The sequence below is a fragment of the Castor canadensis genome, chromosome 6 (genome assembly GCF_047511655.1).
Source record: "Castor canadensis chromosome 6, mCasCan1.hap1v2, whole genome shotgun sequence".
NCBI lineage: Eukaryota > Metazoa > Chordata > Mammalia > Rodentia > Castoridae > Castor > Castor canadensis.
The window spans coordinates 101,829,641-101,849,122 of NC_133391.1; the positions used below are offsets into that span (position 1 = coordinate 101,829,641).

The 19,482-nt window shown below is 38.4% G+C and overlaps 1 pseudogene; it reads left to right on the top strand.

Moving 5' to 3' along the window:
• Positions 1-11,454: 11,454 nt before the first annotated feature.
• LOC141423908 (proline-rich nuclear receptor coactivator 2-like) lies at positions 11,455-11,818 on the top strand (annotated as a pseudogene).
• Positions 11,819-19,482: the final 7,664 nt, after the last annotated feature.

Here is a 19,482-nt window from a genome sequence, read left to right on the forward strand (position 1 = left end):
TTAAAGAATTTTGTACCTTTACAGAATTGACTCTAGTTCTATAAAGACAGCTGAAATAAATTGTCATAGATGTACAAAATATTTATGTAAAAATCTATTCACATTAATTTAATAACTTAGTAATTGTAAACTAAATGTCTGAAGGCAAAAGTTTGGTTATTTAGGGCTGGTGTAGTGGTTCAACTGGTAGAGTGGCTGCCTAGTAAGTCTGAGGCCCAGAATTCAAACCCCCCTAGTACTGCCACAAAAGAAAAAAATACCTTCAATCAGATTATTATCTGATCAATGCTAACATATGCATCTGAGATGCATATAATAATAATGCAGAATAATTATACAGAAATATAATATAATAATTATACAGAATAACAATTTATTTTTCCAGTTAAAATTAATGAAATTTACCCAGAAGTAACAGTACTTTGCTTAAAGGATTTATTTTTATTTGAAGACATACAAACCTGAGGTCTGGACCATTTTCTATCATTAAAAGTCCCATGACTTTCCTTTACACACCAGAAGCAATATGCCAGCCAAATTCTAGTAATTACATGTTTCCTCCTTAGAATTCCCAAAGAGTGTGGATTAGGAAGATAATTCTTTTCTTTCCTCTGTTGGCGATTATGGCCGTTTATTGAAACTACCAGTGTGTAATGCAGCTGGTGACAACAGCAACTTGGGCCACAGCCACAGTTAGATTCTTTGGCTCAACAACCTCCACAAGTTAAAGAACAAAATGACAGTAAAATTTGAATTCAAAGGTAGCCTAGCTAAATTGTAGACCGCTAAAATGTTTATGAGTAATAGAAAAGAGGATAACTTGAAATTCTATACAGTTCTTAGCTGGTCTTTCCAAACTTCCATTTATTCATACACCAGTATAAGAATTCTATGCTACTTTTCGTGCCTCTAATCCAACCCTTCTACTCTTCATCTAGCACTACCTCCTTTGTAGCATATAGCATCATTTGTTATAATTATGAATTTATCTATATAATTATTTGAATAATTTCCCTCTCTGCTTTATGTTTCAAAAGAAGAGACCTCCTTTGTATTCTCTGTCTCTCTCTGTCTCTCCTCTCTCTCTCTCTCTCTCTCTCTCCTTCTTATTTCCCTCCTTTCCTTCCTCGCTCCATCCTTCCTTCCCTCTGTGTTGTCCCTTATGAAGTCCCATCATGGTGTATCCACACCCATGCTTTAACCTAGTTAAGTTCAAACTTTTATGAGTGTATATTAGTTTGCTAAAGCTGCCATAACAAAAGACCAGAAACTGGGTTTCTTAAAGAGAAATTTCTTTTTCTCACAATTCTAGAAATTGAAAGGCCAAGGTCAAGGTGACAGCAGGACTGATTCTCTCTGAGGCCTGCCTTTGGCTTGCAGATGGCCAACCCCCTATTACCTCTTCACATAGATGTGACCCTCCTTCTATACACATGTGCCCCTGTGTCTCATCTTTTTATGTGGACCTGAGTCATACTGGATTAGGGTCACACCCTAATGACTTCATTTTTAACTTAATCACCTCATTTAGACCTTATTTCAAAATCTGGTAACATCCTGAAGAACTGAGGAGTTGGAACTTCAACATATGCTTGGAGGGACACAATTCATCCCGTACCAGGAGTTAAGAGTTAAAGGTGCTGTGCAGCAGACTTGTACCAGTTGTGCTGCAGCACCATAGTGTGAATTGCAGACTCCAGGATCTGGCACTGAATCACAGTTATCATATTTTCAATAAAATTTTCCTGGATAAAGTAGTGAAAGGAAAGGTTTCCTTTCTTGGTTTTTGGTTTTTGTTTTGTTTTGTTTTTTATTGCTGTACTGGAGTACATTGTGACATTTACAAAAGTTCTTACAATATCTCATAGTTGAATTCACCCCCTCCACCATTCTCCTTTAATCCTTCTCCCCCATTCCTGGAATAGTTTCCACAGATCTCATTTTCCATGTACATCTACATGTGTATACGGTATTTACACCATATTCACCCTCCTCCTACACCATTTCTCCACATCCTCCCCCTCTCCCACTGGTATCAACCCCCAAGACAGGACCTGTTTTGCCCTCCTGCTCTCTGATTTTTGTAAAAAAAAAAAAAACAAGACATTTTTGTTTGTTTAAAATAGCTATACAAGATGTTTCATTGTGACTTTCCACGTATGAATGTATTATAACCCAAATTGGTTCATCCCCTCTATTTTTCTCCTATCTACCTAAGTCCCCTTCTTATGGTGATTTCAACAGGTTTAAAAATTCCATATTTGTTTTTGTATAGGAAGTACATCAACCATATTCACCTTCTTAACTTCCTTCCTTTATACTCCCCCTCTCGTATGTGACCTCCTCTTAGTGTGACCTGTTTTTCGTAATACTGTTTGTATTTGTATTGGGTCTATATTCTACATGTGAGAGAAAACATGTGGCCTTTGTAAGAGTAAGGTTTGTATTTCATTTCCTCTAAACTACCTTGTATGATATCTTGTTTCTATAAGGTACCAAAATGTTTATTGAGTTGCTATCAGGTTAAATAAAAATAAAAGTGAGCTTCTGAACCTGGCTAACTTCACTTAAGATGATATTTGCTGAAGGTGTGGCTCAAGTGGTAGAACACCTGCTTTCCAAGCACAAAACCTGGAGTTCAAACTCCAGTCCCAACAGAAAAAAAAAAGGTGTAAGTTTGCCTTTTTGTGATTTCCGCAAAGGACCCTTTGGGCTACCAGTGTTGCTGTGTGGAAGGAAATACTCCTCTAATCTCATATTTCTTTCCAAATGGAAGGCGCTGGCTTTTTGTCTCCTCTCCCTCCACCCAAACCCCTCTTGAGGAGTGATTTATGTTTCATGACTAATTTGGAAGGAGCTCCATGAAGGTCCTATGTCCACACTAATGCCACAGCACACAGAGGCAGTGAAAGGTAGGGCCAAATGCACAGCTTCTGAATGAGCTGACCTGGGCTCGAGCCAGTTCCACCTCAGTGTGGCCACAGACATTATTCAACCTGCGCACCTAAGATTCCACATCTAGAAAATAGAAATGATAAATATACCTACCTCTGGGGGCTGTAAGAATTGGTAAGATTCTATCTATTTATAAAGTATGGTGTATAAATAAACATTCAGTCCAAAGTTGGACTTTATGATACAGATTTCAGGATCACCCTTCCAACTTCCTCCCATCAAGCTGGGGAGGACATGAGGGCAGCACTGATAATTCCATGAATGCAGCTACAACAGGACTCTGACTACCTTCCACTATATGCATGCAAAACACCTGGCAGAGCTCTAGGCCTGGAGAAGATGTTCTAGACTTTTGAATGGATTAGTGCACTAAGAGAATCCAGCCAGACTGCAGAATGCCAGGCTGTGCATAAGAGTAATGTTTGCATCTCATCTCCTCTAAACTACCTAGTATGGTATCTTGCTTCTGTAAGATACCAAAATGTTTATTGGTTTGCTATCAGGTTAAATAAAAATAAAATATACTCATAGGAAATTTACCAATTCTTCTTCCTGGATGATTTTTTCTTGAGAAATGAAGAGGTCCAGATTTCTAAGAAGTGTTGCATAGTTTAAATTGCCCCCTGTGCAGTTTAGAGACAGAGATGATGATGGTTGCATAACAGTGTGAGTGTACTTAAGAAGGGCCATTGCACTGTGGGCCTAAAAATGGTTATTATAGTAAATTTTGTGTTATCTATATTTTACCACAATAAGAAAAAATATCTGCCAGGAATCTATGGGGAGAAGAAAGGAAATTATACCCTTAAACACACGTTTGAGTTTCATGGGGGTTTTTGTTTTGGCTGTACTGGGGGTCGAACTAAGGACCTCATTCTTGCTAGGCAAGTGCTCTACCACTTGAGCCACACCACTATCCCTTTTTGTGTTGGTTATTTTTCAGATAGGATCTCACTTTATGACTCTGCTATCTTGGACACAGTCTTCCTATTTGTGCTTCCTCGTGTAGCTGGGATAGCAGGAATATACCTTTGCACTCAGCCATTGATTGACATGGGGTTCTCATGAACTTTTTGCCCAGGCTGGCCTCAAACTGCAATCCTCCCAATCTCTCACCTCTCAAGTAGTAAGGATTACAGGATTGAGCCACTGTGCTCAGTCATTTTTGTTTGTTTGTGTTTTGTGAAAAAATCAAGTAAATTGCCCAAGTGCCAGGCACATAGCAGAAATTCAATAAAACTTAGCTCCTTTTTCTAATAGTTCTAGATCACAACTGCCTCTAATGGTGACAGTAATAAAGAATGACCCCTGTAGTTTTTATAGCTAGGTAAATAGGTTCCTCTGAAGGAAAAACAAAGTCTCCATCCCTTGTTATGCTTCATGTCCTGATACTGCAGATGGTGGTAATGACCCCCTGGAAGACATCTTAAAGCTTTGGTCTCTGTTGCAATCCACTTTAACTTCATGAATTACAAAGTATCCAAGGAAATGCTTAAGACTATTAAAAGAAGACATGCCATCTACTATACATTTTGGGTAGGGAACTGTAACATTTGTTTCAAAATAACATAGTTGGTTTTTTTTTTCAATTATAGCTGTAGTGAATTTATGTGCCTCATTATAAAGTAATTCCATAGGAGATGAGGAATTAGATGTAAAGCCATTAACTCTTTCTTCAGAGGAAAACCACAGTGACCTATAAAGAATGAAAATTTTAAATAATAATCTCATATTTAATTTAATATGAGATTATTGACTTAATATTTTAGTCAATATTTTATCTTAAAAGAAATGTTCTTACTCACTTATCACTCTCCTTTGAGTTTGACTATTTTCTAAAAATCAACCTATTCTTATTGTCTGAGTTTAAATAAATCATGACATGATCTTGAGAACTTGGCAAAAACATCAATGATTTTACATCTGGCATCACACACCAGCTGCACATTGAAGGAATGAAAATCTTTTCTATTTCTTTACCTTGCTTCATTAGTAAGTATGTGGAGATGCATGCATTACCACGCGTGTGCAGGCTCAGCTTCCCATATGGAGAGACAAACAGCAATGTCACAAAACCCAAGCATCATTTACTGTAATGTTGAACTTCCAAAAAATAATAAGAGGTTCTTTACTGAGGTATTTTTATCTGCAAGTGGCTATACAGGGGATTTCTGTCAATAAAACTATGCGCTTAATGTATATAGGTGGAACCTGTTGCAAAATTCTCTACTGAGGAAATAAGTTTAGCTGTCACAGTTGAACATATGTACAGTATGGTACCCATCTTCAAGTCATCATACTTTAAAAAACAATAATTTCTTTGCCAAATCCATGTCCAACACATTTTCTACTTAGTTCTTGACAACTATACCACTTACTGGAAAAGTATCTGTGTTGTGAGATTTATAGTTATCTAATTAAAGAATTCTTTATGGTGCCCTCACAGTTATTTGCATTATTTGAATTTTATAAATTTAGAAAACATCTCTGTATGGGTTATCTTTTGCTGTGTAACAAAATATAGAGCCTTTGAATAGCAATAATAGTTTATTGTCTTGTGGCCTCTGGGGATCAGGAAATCACAAGTGGCTTATCTGGGAAGTTAGGACTGGGGATCTCTCACAAAGTCAGGTTCAGTGCCAGGGCTGAAGTCATCTCAAGGTTTGACTGTGGCTACAGTATCAACTTCCAAGATGGCTTACTCATTTGACTGATAATGGTCTCTGGCTGTTTTGTTAAGAAATCTTAGTCCCTTTTATGTGAACTACGCCCCCTCCCCCACAAAAAAATTTCCTTTTTTTTTCAGGGAAAAAAAAATAACAGTGTACAGGAACTGGTCACCACAGGTAGAAGGGATGAAGAGACCAAAGAAAGAGGTGGGAAAATCTAGGACTGCACAGAATGTAAATGTTTAAAGACTTATAGGCAGAACATGTCTTAGGTGACAGCAAGACAGAGGATCTCTGCACCCCGAGGCAGGAAGAAGGGATTTATATTCTAAGCTAGACAAAGGTGGTCTGCAGCCAGGTAGAGTATACCTGAACTTTCTAGAAAAAAACAATTAAGAACAGTCTGAGCACTGGTGGCTGGCATGAAATGCTTTGCTAACTATTGTAATGACTTTGTTTATCCTATACAGCTTGTAATGCTTGCTAGGGTAACCTAGCAAGCTAGAAAGCATTTACAACCAAGATGGCTATAATTATGTCAAAATGGGTCCCTATAAATGTCCATAGAACATTGCAGATAAATTCCCCCAGAGTGTTGAAACAAGACAGCAAAGCAAAAACTGCACTGCCCTGCCTTTTCTGACCTCCTCTTGAAAGTCATATGCCTTGATTCAGCCATATTCTATTGGTCACACAGACAAACCCTGCACAATGTGCAAGAGACTACACAGGGTTTGAAAATTGAAGGTGAGGATCATTGAGGTCCACTTTGAAGGCTAGCTACCACATTCTTTCATTGTGCTATTTTTGAGGTCAGATCTCATTATGTTCTCCAGGGTGGCCTCAAACTCCTTGTGCTCAAGTGATCCTCCTTGCCTCACCCTCCCAAGTAGCTGGGATTATAGACATGCTCCCCTGCATCTGGCTTACCATATTCTTAAATAACTTTTATTTTCAAATGTATAGGTTTCCATTCTACATTTGTTTGAAATCTGATCTGTACATGTTCATTTTTTAGTCTTGGCTGAGCATTAAAATTGAAGCATAAAAGTAAAAATAGAGTTTCTGAAACATAATTTAATAAATCTAAAAATTACAAACACATATACTCTCAGTTCAAGAAAAATGCATCTTTTCTAATAGCAAAGGGTATTTGCAATCCACTGGAAGCACTTACCTTATAATGAAACAAAAAATCACTTTAAGTCACTAGTTAAAATTACACGTCAAGTAAGCAATTATTTGGAGACATTTTGCTTTTCAGCTCATTCAAAATTCTGAGATAAAATCAGTCACAATCTAAAACCAAAGCATTTCTTGAGAGATTGTTTGGAGGTTCTAGCAGGGGAGCACAGCTACTTGTATACCCTTGACTGAAGAACTGTCCTCCTCTATAGGGAGTGTTCATACTCTTCGACTGAGCATGCAGCTCCAGGAGGGACACACAAGAAACAAGTGAGGGAGGAAGGGGACACCACCTAGCCAGCCAGATCAGTTGAATCAACCCTGGTGATCAGTGGGGTGACAGATGTCACATCCAGATTGCCCTCACATCCTAAAGCATTTCTTAAGTAAAGAAATAAAAGCTTTATCACATGTGTGCAATTCTGAAAGCTTTTTACTAATGGCCTCAATGGTGTTTTAAAGCAATGAAAAGGAAATATTCTTGCAGAACTTATCACTAAACTATTTAGAGAATCTCTAACTTGGCGCCCAACCCCATTCATTCAAAAAATATGTCTGAACACCTGTTGCTTTAAGACATTCCAGGAAAATAAAGCAAAATAAACCAAGGCCTTTGCCCCATGGAACTCGTTCCTGGTGGGGTTGATAAGGCAGGTTGGCATGTACACTAATACTATTGTGCAATATTTCATAGGAGAAGGGGAAACCATGAGTTACAGAAGAGGGAAATCAATTCTAACTGGCAAGCTTGGTGAGGCATTATTGAATAGCAGCATTTGAGCTAGATAGAGATGAAAAGGTTTTTACAGTAGGAGTTGCTAGGAAAGCTATTACAATAAATGGAGCAGAAAAACCAAAGTATAAATGCAGGAAATCATAAGATTACTGATGGCCACCATAGCTCCTATCTCAAGTGAGAACTGCCTGGCTGAGCCCAATCCACACCAGAACCATAAAAGGGTAATGATGACCAGAATCTTGTTTTTGTAATGTTGCGGGAGTTTGCGAGCTGAGATATGGGACTCTTGAGGCAATTAGCAGAAAGCCAACATTTTATTGTGCCAGCACAGATGCAGCAGACTAGTGTCCAAAGGCTGAGCCCCGAGAACAAAGGAATCTCACCTTATATACCCTTGCAAGCAGGTTACAGAAGCAAAAAGCAAGGTCTAATCCATATATGGTTATATTTAATTTTATTGGCTACTTTACCCCAGTGCTATGTGTCTTTCCCCTCTCTGGAGCTACGTGACCTTCCTCACGTTTAGATTTCTCAGGTTTTATCTCTCTGCTATGCCATCCCTATCTCCTGCTACTTTCTCAAGACTCAGGCTTAGACTGTTTTCTTCTGATCCTCCTCCCTGCTACAGTAAGACATTATGTAATGGAATGATTTGCTTCATAACAATAGATAATTACTTAAGAAAGATTCTAGCACCTGGAAGTAGGACACTGCTGTGACAAAACCCTAAGATACGTAGCATTATCTTTGGGACCAAGTAGTGAGCAGAAGTGGGGAAATGTTGGGGAGACTTTTGGTAGGAACCTAGTGAGCTTCAACGGATGCCAAGAAAGCCAGAAGGAGGCTGTAAGTCAAGGCTCAAGTGAAGTAAGAGAAAAGCAATGGGAAGCAGGAGGAAAAGGTGTACTTGGTAAGGAATGGCGTGAGGCATGGCAACAGTGCTGCCTGTAGTGACGTGGGAAATGAGAAGGATGCTTTACTAACTTCAAAGCTCTAACTGAAGAGATGTTAGGCAGACTATTGAAACTGCCACCTGACTTTTCTCACCACCTATGGTAAAAGGCGAGAGAAAAGAGATAAGCTAAAGAATGGGCCGCTAAATATAGAGGAGCCAACACTCACTGCATTTGAAAATAAAGCAATTTCTCATCCCCAGCCTCTTTAAATGATGAAAGATTCTGAAAATAAAAGTCACTTCTACCTGGTCATCTTGGTACACTCCCTCTTGGAACCAGTCACATGTCATAAAGAAGAGGAAAGACCTTATCAGCCCACAGAAAGTTTTTGGACAACAGCCATACCTGTGGTCTTAGCCTGAAGCCCACATCAACTTCTAGAGATGTGAAGGAGTAAGCCTGGAGATGAATCAGCCCCAGTCACCATCAGACTACCACTACGTAGAGATCCCAAGTAAGAGCTACTCAGCTGAACTCAGTTTATTCCCAGAATCATGAGAAAAAAGTAAAATGATTCCTGCTGTAAGTCCCTAAATTTGTTACACAGTAATAGATAATGGGAACATGCCTACTAAAGTAATTGCTTTTAAGCCTTAAGTATGCCAAAAGGATTAAAACTTTATATTAGAAAGTAGCTTTTTTTAAGTGATGTCTTTCTTTTTTTTTTTTTTTTTTTTTTTACTTTTTTGACAATCTTGGGGTTTGAACTCAGGGCCTCACTCTTACTAGGCAGACACTCTACCACTGAGCCACTCCACCAGTCCAATGTCTTTCTTTTAAAAGAAATGGGTTTTTGGACTGGTGGAGTGGCTCAAGTGGTGTAGAGTACCTGCTTAGCAAGCATGAGGCCCTGAGTTCAAAATCCAGAACCACCAAAAACTAAATAAAAACAGAATTTATATGTGATCCAACCATAACATTAAAAAAGAAAGAAAGAAAGAAATGTTTTGTGTGGGTTTTTTGTTTTGGGGGGTAAGGTGTTTTTTTCTTTTTTTGCAGCAGTGGGATTTGAACTCAGGGCCTTGCTTTTGCTAAGCAGACACTACCACTAGAGGTATACCTGCAGTCCTTTTTTTGCTTTAGTTATTTTTTTCAGGTAGGGTTTTGCAAGAGGATTTTGTTTTTGCTAAGGATCAGTCTAGGATCACAATCCTCCTACTTATGCCTCCCACGTAGGCAGGATCACAGGTGTGTAACACCATATCCAGCTTATTTACTGAGATGGGATTTCACTAATTTTTTGCCCAAGCTAGCCTTGAACTCTGATCTCTGCCTCCTGAGTACCTGGGATTACAGGTATATGCCATCATATCTAGCCTACACAAATTTTTTTTTAAGGTGATGCCTTTCTTCTTTTCTATAAAATTTTGTCAAATATATTATAATGAGCATATGTGCTCTTTGTCTGTCCACTCTGCCCCTCCTCCAGTTCAAGGATAGGTTCCCAGGATTCAAGGATTTCCCTAGAGTCCTCCATATTCAATAGTCTGTCTATAGAATAAAGTGCTACTACTTAGGTATAAGTTAAGTTGCTATGAGAATGAGGATCTAAAATATAGTTAGGAAAATGAACAGAAGCTTCTTTCATATATCCAAAGGTGAGCATTTCAGGGATAGCAAAGTGGCTGCATTCTACCAGGTCATCTAAGAACATGGAGTCTTTTGATGTTCCCTGAGAAACCCTGAGTGCTTTCTTCTTCTGTGGCGTCTGTATTGCACACTACACCATACACATATTGATGTTTGCAGAAAGGAAGGAATATGGCAGAAAAGATGGCAAAAACTTTTCTCATTAAAATAGATTCCAAATTGGGGAGGTGGTATGTCTCGAATGGTAGAGTGTTTGCCTAGCAATTGCAAGGCACTGAGTTCAATCCCTACTACCCCAAAAAATAAAATAAATTCCAGAATTTCCATCTACTACTTCAGCTGTCATTCCATCAGCTAAAACTGAGAGCTACTACAAGCCACCAGGCTGGGAAATGTCAACTCTAGATAAGCAGATAGATATTACCAATTTTATGCACAAGGTGGCCCCATGATCCCTATTTCTTGGTTTCGCACCCTCGTATATCTCAAGACTCTGATGTTACTGCTCATTTTTCTCTGCTCTAGTTTCTATTTTATCAAAAAAGGAAAGGAGTGGCTTTGATCCCATAAGCACAAATAAGAAAATATCAAGATTTCAATATCAGTCTTCCTACCAACACTAGTAACAACACATTTCCTCCTTAATTATCTAAATGTAAACACACAGCCAGGTATAGTGGTACACACCTATAATCCTGGCTGTTCAGAAGCTGGGGTATGAGAATTGCAGCCAGAGGCCAGTCTGGGCAGAGTTAGCATGAGCCCCTATCTGAAAAATAAATAAAGCAGACTGGTGGTGTGCCTCAAATTGTAGAGCACCTGACTTGCATGAAGCCCTGACTTCAAACCCCAGTAACACCAAAACAAACTAAAGCAAAAGGACTGGTAATGTGGCTCAAGTGATAAAGCTCTTGCTTAGCAAGTGTGAAGCCCAGAATTCAATCCCCAGTCCTTCAAAATAATTAAGTAACAGAGGATGACAAAATGAACTTTGTGATCTTTCTTTAAAAAAAATGGAAAGAGGCAGAAGAGTTTGGTTCAGAGACTCAAGGGTGATCAGCAGCTAGCTAGTTAGTGCTCGCAGACTGTGCTTCATCCATGCCTTGTCTCTCCCTATAAGGGAGGGAGGCTTCAATGTGGAAAAGGAAACTGGGATTTCTCTCAAACATGTGTGTTGAAGACACTCAGCTCCTAGGCTGAACCCAGCAGAATGGCCCATGAAAACTTCTGTACTGAGACAAAGGAAAGGATCCATCAGAAAGCATCACCTGTTATCCTGGGCTTGGCAGAAAGGAAGAGGTTGGAGAGTGGGAATCCTGCAATCTGAAAAGCAGACTGAAAGGTGACAAAGAAGCTGAAGATGGGAGGTGGAGAAAGGTATAACATGCCAGCCCCTTAATCTGGAACCAACAACAGTTTAATAGACAACAAAGGAGCAGAATTCCCAGATGAAGACTGTTCGTAAGAAAAAAGAAAGAGGACATGGTTATAACTTCTTAGCAGCTGCATGGAAGGCCATGCAAAACAGGGGGAAGAACAAAAATTGTCCAAGTAATCCAAATTGGAATTCTTAATTTATCAAGTCCCAGCTTGCTTTTTAAGTCTCGAGCCAATCAGAATTATGCTGAAGCCAAATTTTTAGAGTACCACCATCACCAAGTGTTCTTCCCAAACCACCAAGTTGCTGGATTCCCAATTTCTTTAATCCTTCTCATAAGAAATAATGACATTTCAACTTAAAACCTTACTTAAAGATAAGTATATGACAAAGTAACTAATGCTTAAGTTTACTTATGCTTACAAATTATGTGGTCAATTAGTCTGAAACACTCACTAGGAATTAATCTATGTAAAACTGTAATATAAAAATATAATCAGACTATGTCATTTTCTTATATGCTGTGCACTGTGATGTAATAGCTACATAATTGTACTTTTTTAAAATTTTTATTTTATTCGTATGTGCATACAATCTTTGGGTCATTTCTTCCCCCCGACCCCTCCATTGCCCTCCAGCCCCCTCCCTCTCCCCCTCTACCGCCTCGCTACCTGGCAGAAATATTTTGCCCTTATCTCTAGTTTTTTGAAGAGAGAGTATAAGCAATAATAGGAAGAAACAAGGGTTTTTGTTAGTTGAGTTAAGGAGAGCTACACAGGGAGTTGACATACATTGATTTCCTGTGCATGTGTGTTACCTTCTAAGTTAATTCTTCTTGACCTAACCTTTTCTCTAGTTCCTGGTCCCCCTCTCCTATTGGCCTCAGTTGCCCCAAACTATTTGCTTTAGTTTCTCTGCATTGAGGGCAACAAATGCCATCTGGTTTCTTAGGTGTCTTACCTATCTTCATACCTCCCTGTGTGCTCTTGCCTTATCATGTGATCAAAGTCTAATCCCCTTGTTGTGTTTGCCCTTGATCTAATGTCCGCATATGAGGGAGAACATACGATTTTTGGTCTTTTGGCCAGGTTAACCTCACTCAGAATGACGTTCTCCAATTCCATCCATTTACCAGCGAATGATAACATTTCATTCTTCTTCATGGCTGCACGAAATTCCATTGTGTATAGATACCACTTTTCCTTTTTTTTGTTCCAAGCCCGTGAAGCACTTCATTTGCTGTTTCTTTTGTAGATTTTTTTTTAATTTTTATTTTTTTATTATTCATATGTGCATACAAGGCTTGGGTCATTTCTCCCCCCCTGCCCCCACCCCCTCCCTTACCACCCACTCCGCTCCCTCACTGTCCCCTCCACCCCCTCAATACCCAGCAGAAACTATTTTCCCTTATCTCTAATTTTGTTGAAGAGAGAGTATAAGCAACAATAGGAAGGAACAAGGGTTTTTGCTAGTTGAGATAAGGATAGCTATACAGGGAGTTGACTCACATTAATTTCCTGTGCGTGTGTGTTACCTTCTAGGTTAATTCTTTTTGACCTAACCTTTTCTCTAGTTCCTGGTCCCCTTCTCCTATTGGCCTCAGTTGCTTTTAAGGTATCTGCTTTAGTTTCTCTGTGTTGGGGGAAACAACTGCTAGCTAATTTTTTAGGTGCCTTCCTATCCTTATATCTCCCTTGTGTACACTCGCTTTTATTTTGTGATCAAAGTTCAATCCCCTTGTTGTGTTTTTTGCCCTTGACCTAATGTCCACATATGAGGGAGAACATACAATTATTGGTCCTTAGGCCAGGCTAACCTCACTCAGAATGATGTTCTCCAATTCCATCCATTTACCAGCGAATGATAACATTTCGTTCTTCTTCATGGCTGCATAAAATTCCATTGTGTATAGATACCACATTTTCTTGATCCATTCGTCAGTGCTGGGGCATCTTGGCTGTTTCCATAAGTTGGCTATGGTGAATAGTGCTGCAATAAACATGGATGTGCAGGTGCCTCTGGAGTAACCTGTGTCACAGTCTTTTGGGTATATCCCCAAGAGTGGTATTGCTGGATCAAATGGTAGATCAATGTTTAGCTTTTTAAGTAGCCTCCAAATTTGTTTCCAGAGTGGTTGTACTAGTTTACATTCCCACCAACAGTGTAAGAGGGTTCCTTTTACCCTGCATCCTCGCCAACACCTGTTGTTCGTGGTGTTTCTAATGATGGCTATTCTAACAGGGGTGAGGAAGAATCTTAGTGTGGTTTTAATTTGCATTTCCTTTATTGCTAGAGATGGTGAGCATTTTTTCACCACATTTTCTTGATCCATTCCTCAGTAGTGGGGCATCTTGGCTATTTCCATAACTTGGCATGGAGGTGTCTTTGCCTGGTTTTGGGATAAGTGTAATACTGGCTTCATAAAATTCATTAGGCAGTTTTCCTTCCCTTTCTATTTCATGGAACAGTTTAAGGAGGGTTGATATCAGTTCTTCTTTAAAGGTCTGATAGAATTCAGTAGAGAATCCATCAGACCATCAGGTCTGATAGAATTCAGTAGAAAAAGTCCAGGTCCTGGACTTTCCTTTTTGGGGAGACTCTTGATTGCTGCTTCAATTTCATTTTGTGTTATAGGTCTATTCAGGTGATTGATATCCTCTTGGCTCAGTTTTGGATGACCATATGAATCTAGAAATATGTCCATTTCTTTAATATTTTTGAATTTGTTTGAATATAGGTTCTCAAAGTAGTCTCTGTTGATTTCCTGGACTTCCATGGTGTTTGTTGTTATCTCCCCTTTTGCATTCCTGATTCTACTAATTTGGGTTTTTTTCTCTTCTCATTTTAGTCAGGTTTGCCAGGGGTCTATTGATCTTGTTTATTTTTTCAAAGAAACAACTTTTTGTTTCATTAATGCTTTGTATGGTTTTTTTGGTTTCTACTTCATTGATTTCAGCTCTTATTTTTATTATTTCTCTCCTATTTGTTTTGGGATTTGCTTGTTCTTATTTTTCTGGGAGTTTGAGATGTATCATTAGGTCATTGATTTGGGATCTTTCAGTCTTTTTAATATATGCACTCACAGCTATAAACTTTCCTCTCAGGACTGCCTTTGCTGTGTCCCATAGGTTCCGGTAGGTTGTGTTTTCATTTTCATTGACTTCCAGGAATTTTTTAATTTCCTCTTTTATTTCATCAATGACCCATTGTTCATTAAGCAATGAGTTATTCAGTTTCCAGCTGTTTGCATGTTTTTTGTCTTTACTTTTGTTGTTGAGTTTTAGTTTTATTGCATTGTGATCAGATAGAATGCATGGTATAATTTCTATTTTCTTATATTTGCTGAGGCTCGCTTTGTGCCCTAGGATATGATCTATTTTGGAGAAGGTTCCATGAGCTGCTGAGAAGAACGTATATTGTGTAGAAGTTGGATGAAATGTTCTGCAAACATCAGATAGGTCCATTTGATCTATGGTATGTTTTAGATCTAGGGTTTCTTTATTGATTTATTTGTTTGGATGACCTATCTATTGAAGATACTGGGGTGTTAAAGTCTCCCACGCCCACTGTGTTGGAGTTAATATATGCTTTTAGGTCTTTCAGGGTATGTTTGATGAAATTGGGTGCGTTGACATTGGGTGCATACAGATTGAAAATTATTATTTCCTTTTGGTCTATTTCCTCTTTTATTGGTATGGAATGTCCTTCTTTATCTTATTTGATAAATGTAGGTTTGAAGTCTACTTTGTCAGAGACAAGTAGTGCTACTCCTGCCTGTTTTCGGGGGCCATTGGCTTGGTAAATCTTCTTCTAGCCTTTCATCCTAAGCCAATGCTTATTTATGTCAGTAAGATGGGTCTTCTGTAAGCAACAAATTGTTGGATCTTCCTTTTTAATCCATTTTATCAAGCGGTGTCTTTAGATGGGGAAGTGTTAGCCATCCAAGTCCAGGATATCATCAGAAACTACTTCAAGAACCTATATTCAAATAAATTTGAAAATCTAAAAGAAATGGACATATTTCTAGATACATATGCTCATCCAAAACTAAACCAAGAGGATATCAATCACCTGAATAGATCTATAACACAAAATGAAATTGAAGCAGCAATCATGAGTCTCCCCAAAACCAAAAGTCCAGGACTTGATGGATTCTCTACTGAATTCTATCAGACCTTTAAAGAAAAACTGATACCAACCCTCCTTAAACTGTTCCATGAAATGGAAGGGAAGGAAAACAGCTTAACACATTTTATGATGCCAGTATTACACTTATCCCAAAACCAGGCAAAGACACCTCCAAAAAGAGGACTGTAGGCCAATCTCCTTAATGAACATTGATGGAAAAATCCTCAACAAAATAATGGCAAACTGAATTCAACAACACATCAAAAAGAATATTCATCATGACCCAGTAGGCTTCATCCCTGGAATGCAGGGGTGGGCAACATACGAAAATCAATAAACGTAATAAACCACATTATAAGAGGCAAAGACTAAAACCACTTGATCATTTCATAGATACAGAAAAAACCTTTGATAAAATCCAACACCATTTCATGATAAAAGCTCTAAGAAAACTAGGAATAGAAGGAGAGTACCTCAACATTATAAAAGCTATATATGACAAACCTACAGCCAGCATTATACTTAATGGAGAAAAACTCAAACCATTCCCTCTAAAATCAGGAACTAGACAAGGATGCCCACTATCTCCACTACTATTCAACATAGTACTGGAATTCCTAGCCAGAGCAATTAGGCAAGAAAAAGGAATAAAAGGAACACAAATAGGTAAAGAAACTGTCAAAATATCTGTACTTGCAGATGACATGATCCTATACCTTAAAGACCCAAAAAACTCAACTCAAAAGCTCCTAGAAAGCATCAATAGCTATAGCAAGGTAGCAGGATATAAAATCAACATAGAAAACTCATTAGCATTTCTATACACTAATAATGAACAAACTGAAAAAGAATATATGAAAACAATTCCATTTACAATAGCCTCAAAAAAAATCAAATACCTAGGTGTAAACCTAACAAAAGATGTGAATGATCTCTACAAGGAAAACTATAAACTTCTGAAGAAAGAGATTGAGGAAGACTATAGAAAGTGGAGAGATCTCCCATGCTCATGGATTGGTGGAATCAACATAGTAAAAATGTCGATACTCCCCAAAGTAATCTACATGTTTAATGCAATTCCCATCAAAATTCCAATGACATTCATTAAAGAGATTGAAAAATCTACTGTTAAATTTATATGGGAACACAAGAGGTCACAAATAGCCAAGGCAATACTCAGTCAAAAGAACTATGCAGGAGGTATCACAATTCCTGACTTCAAACTATATTACAAAGCAATAACAATAAAACCAGCATGGTACTGGCACAAAAACAGACATGAAGACCAGTGGACAGAATAGAAGATCCAGATATGAAGCCACACAACTATAAGCAACTTATCTTTGACAAAGGAGCTAAAAATATACGATGGAGAAAAGACAGCGTCTTCAACAAAAACTGCTGGGAAAACTGGTTAGCAGTCTGCAAAAAACTGAAACTAGATCCATGTATATCACCCTATACCAAGATTAACTCAAAATGGATCGAGGATCTTAATATCAGACCACAAACTCTAAAGATCATATAGGAAAGAGTAGGAAATACTCTGGAATTAGTAGGTATAGGTAAGAACTTTCTCAATGGAACCCCAGCAGCACAGCAACTAAGAGATAGCATAGATAAATGGGACTTCATAAAACTAAAAAGCTTCTGCTCATCAAAAGAAATGGTCTCTAAGCTGAAGAGAACACCCACATACCCACAGAGTTAGAGAAAACATTTGCCAGCTACACATCAGACAAAGGACTGATAATCAGAATACATAGGGAACTTAAAAAACTAAATTCTCCCAAAATCAATGAACCAATAAAGAAATGGGCAAGTGAACTAAACAGAACTTTCTCAAAAGAAGTAATTCAAATAGCCAAAAAACACATGCAAAAATGTTCACCATCTCTAGCAATAAAGGAAATGCAAATTAAAACCACACTAAGGTTCCACCTCACCCCTGCTAGAATAACCATCATTAGCAACACCACCAACAACAGGTGTTGGCGAGGATGTGGGGGAAAAGGAACCCTCTTACACTGTTTGTGGGAATGTAAACTAGCAAAACCACTCTGGAAAAAAATTTGGAGGCTATTTAAAAAGCTAAACATTGATCTACCATATGATCCAGCAATACCACTCTTGGGGATATACCCAAAAGACTATGACACAGGTTACTCCAGAGGCACCTGCACACCCATGTTTATTGCGGCACTATTCACCATAGCTAAGTTATGGAAACAGCCAAGATGCTCCACTACTGACGAATGGATCAAGAAAATGTGGTACCTATACACGATGGAATTTTATGCAGCCATGAAGAAAAACGAAATGTTACCATTTGCTGGTAAATGGATGGAATTGGAGAACATCATTCTGAGTGAGGTTAGCCTGGCCCAAAAGTCCAAAAATCCTACCTTCTCCTTCATATGTGGACATTAGATCAAGGGAAAACACAACAAGGGAATTGGACTTTGATCACAAGGTAAAAGCGAGAGCACACAGGGAGATATGAAAATAGGTAAGACACCTAAAAAACTAGATAACATTTGTTTCCCTCAATGCAGAGCAACTCTAGCAGATACCTTAAAAGCAACTGAGGCCAATAGGAGAAGGGGACCAGGAGCTAGAGAAAAGGTGAGATCAAAAAGAATTAACCTAGAAGGTAACACACATGCACAGGAAATCAATGTGAGTCAACTCCCTGTGTAGCTATCCTTATTTCAACTAGCAAAACCCTTGTTCCTTCTTATTATTTCTTATACTCTCTCTTCAACAAAATTAGAGATGAGGGCAAAATATTTCTGCTGGGTATCGAGGGGGTGGGGGGAGAGGGAATTGACAGGGTGAATGGTAAGGGAGGGGGTGGAGGGAGGGTGGAGAAATGACCCAAACATTGTTTGCACATATGAATTTAAAAAAAAAAACCCTTAAGTGTTAGTACTAATTGGTATGTGGTGATTCCTGTCATTTAGTTGTCTTAGTTGTTTGAAGGTTTGATTGTGTGTACCTAAATTGATGTTACCCTCTACTTTCTTGCTTTTTCTTTTCCTGTGGTTTGGTGCTGCCTGCCCTTTCATGGTTATGTTGGGTTTCACTTTCTGTGTGCAGAATCCCTTGAAGAATCTTTTGTCGTGTTGGCTTTGTGGTCACATATTGTTTTAGTTTCTGCTTATCATGGAAGACTTTTATTGCTCCATCTATTTTGAATGATAGTTTTGCTGGGTAGAGTATCTTGGGGTTGAAGTTATTTTCATTCAGTGCTTGGAAGACCTCACCCCAAGCTCTTCTTGCTTTTAATGTTTCTGTTGAGAAATCTGCTGTGATTTTAATGGGTTTACCTTTGTATGTTATTTGTCTTTTCTCTCTTACAACCTTCAATAGTCTTTCTCTAGTCTCTGTATTTGTTGTTTTAATGATAATATGCCAAGGGTAGATCTATTTTGGTCTGGTCTGTTTGGTGTTCTGGAGGCCTCTTGCATTTGTATGGGAATAGATTTTTCTAGATTTGGGAAATTTTCTGTTATTATTTTGTTGAATATATTATGCATTCCCTTTGCTTGCACCTCTTCTCCTTCTTCGATGCCCATGATTCTCAGGTTTGGTCTTTTGATAGAGTCAGTGAGTTCTTGCATTTTCTTTTCACAGGTCTTGAGTTTTTTAACCAGTAGTTTTTCAGTTTTTCCTTTAATTACCATTTCATCTCCAGGTTCTGAGATTCTGTCTTCTGTTTGTTCTATTCTGCTGGATTGGCCTTCCATTTTGTTTTGCAATTCTGTTTCATTCTTTTTTCTGAGGTTTTCCATATCCTGGGTCCTTTCCTCTTTAATGTTGTGTATATTCATCCTGAGTTCATTTATCTCTTTATTAATCATTTTCTTTGTTTCACTTTGG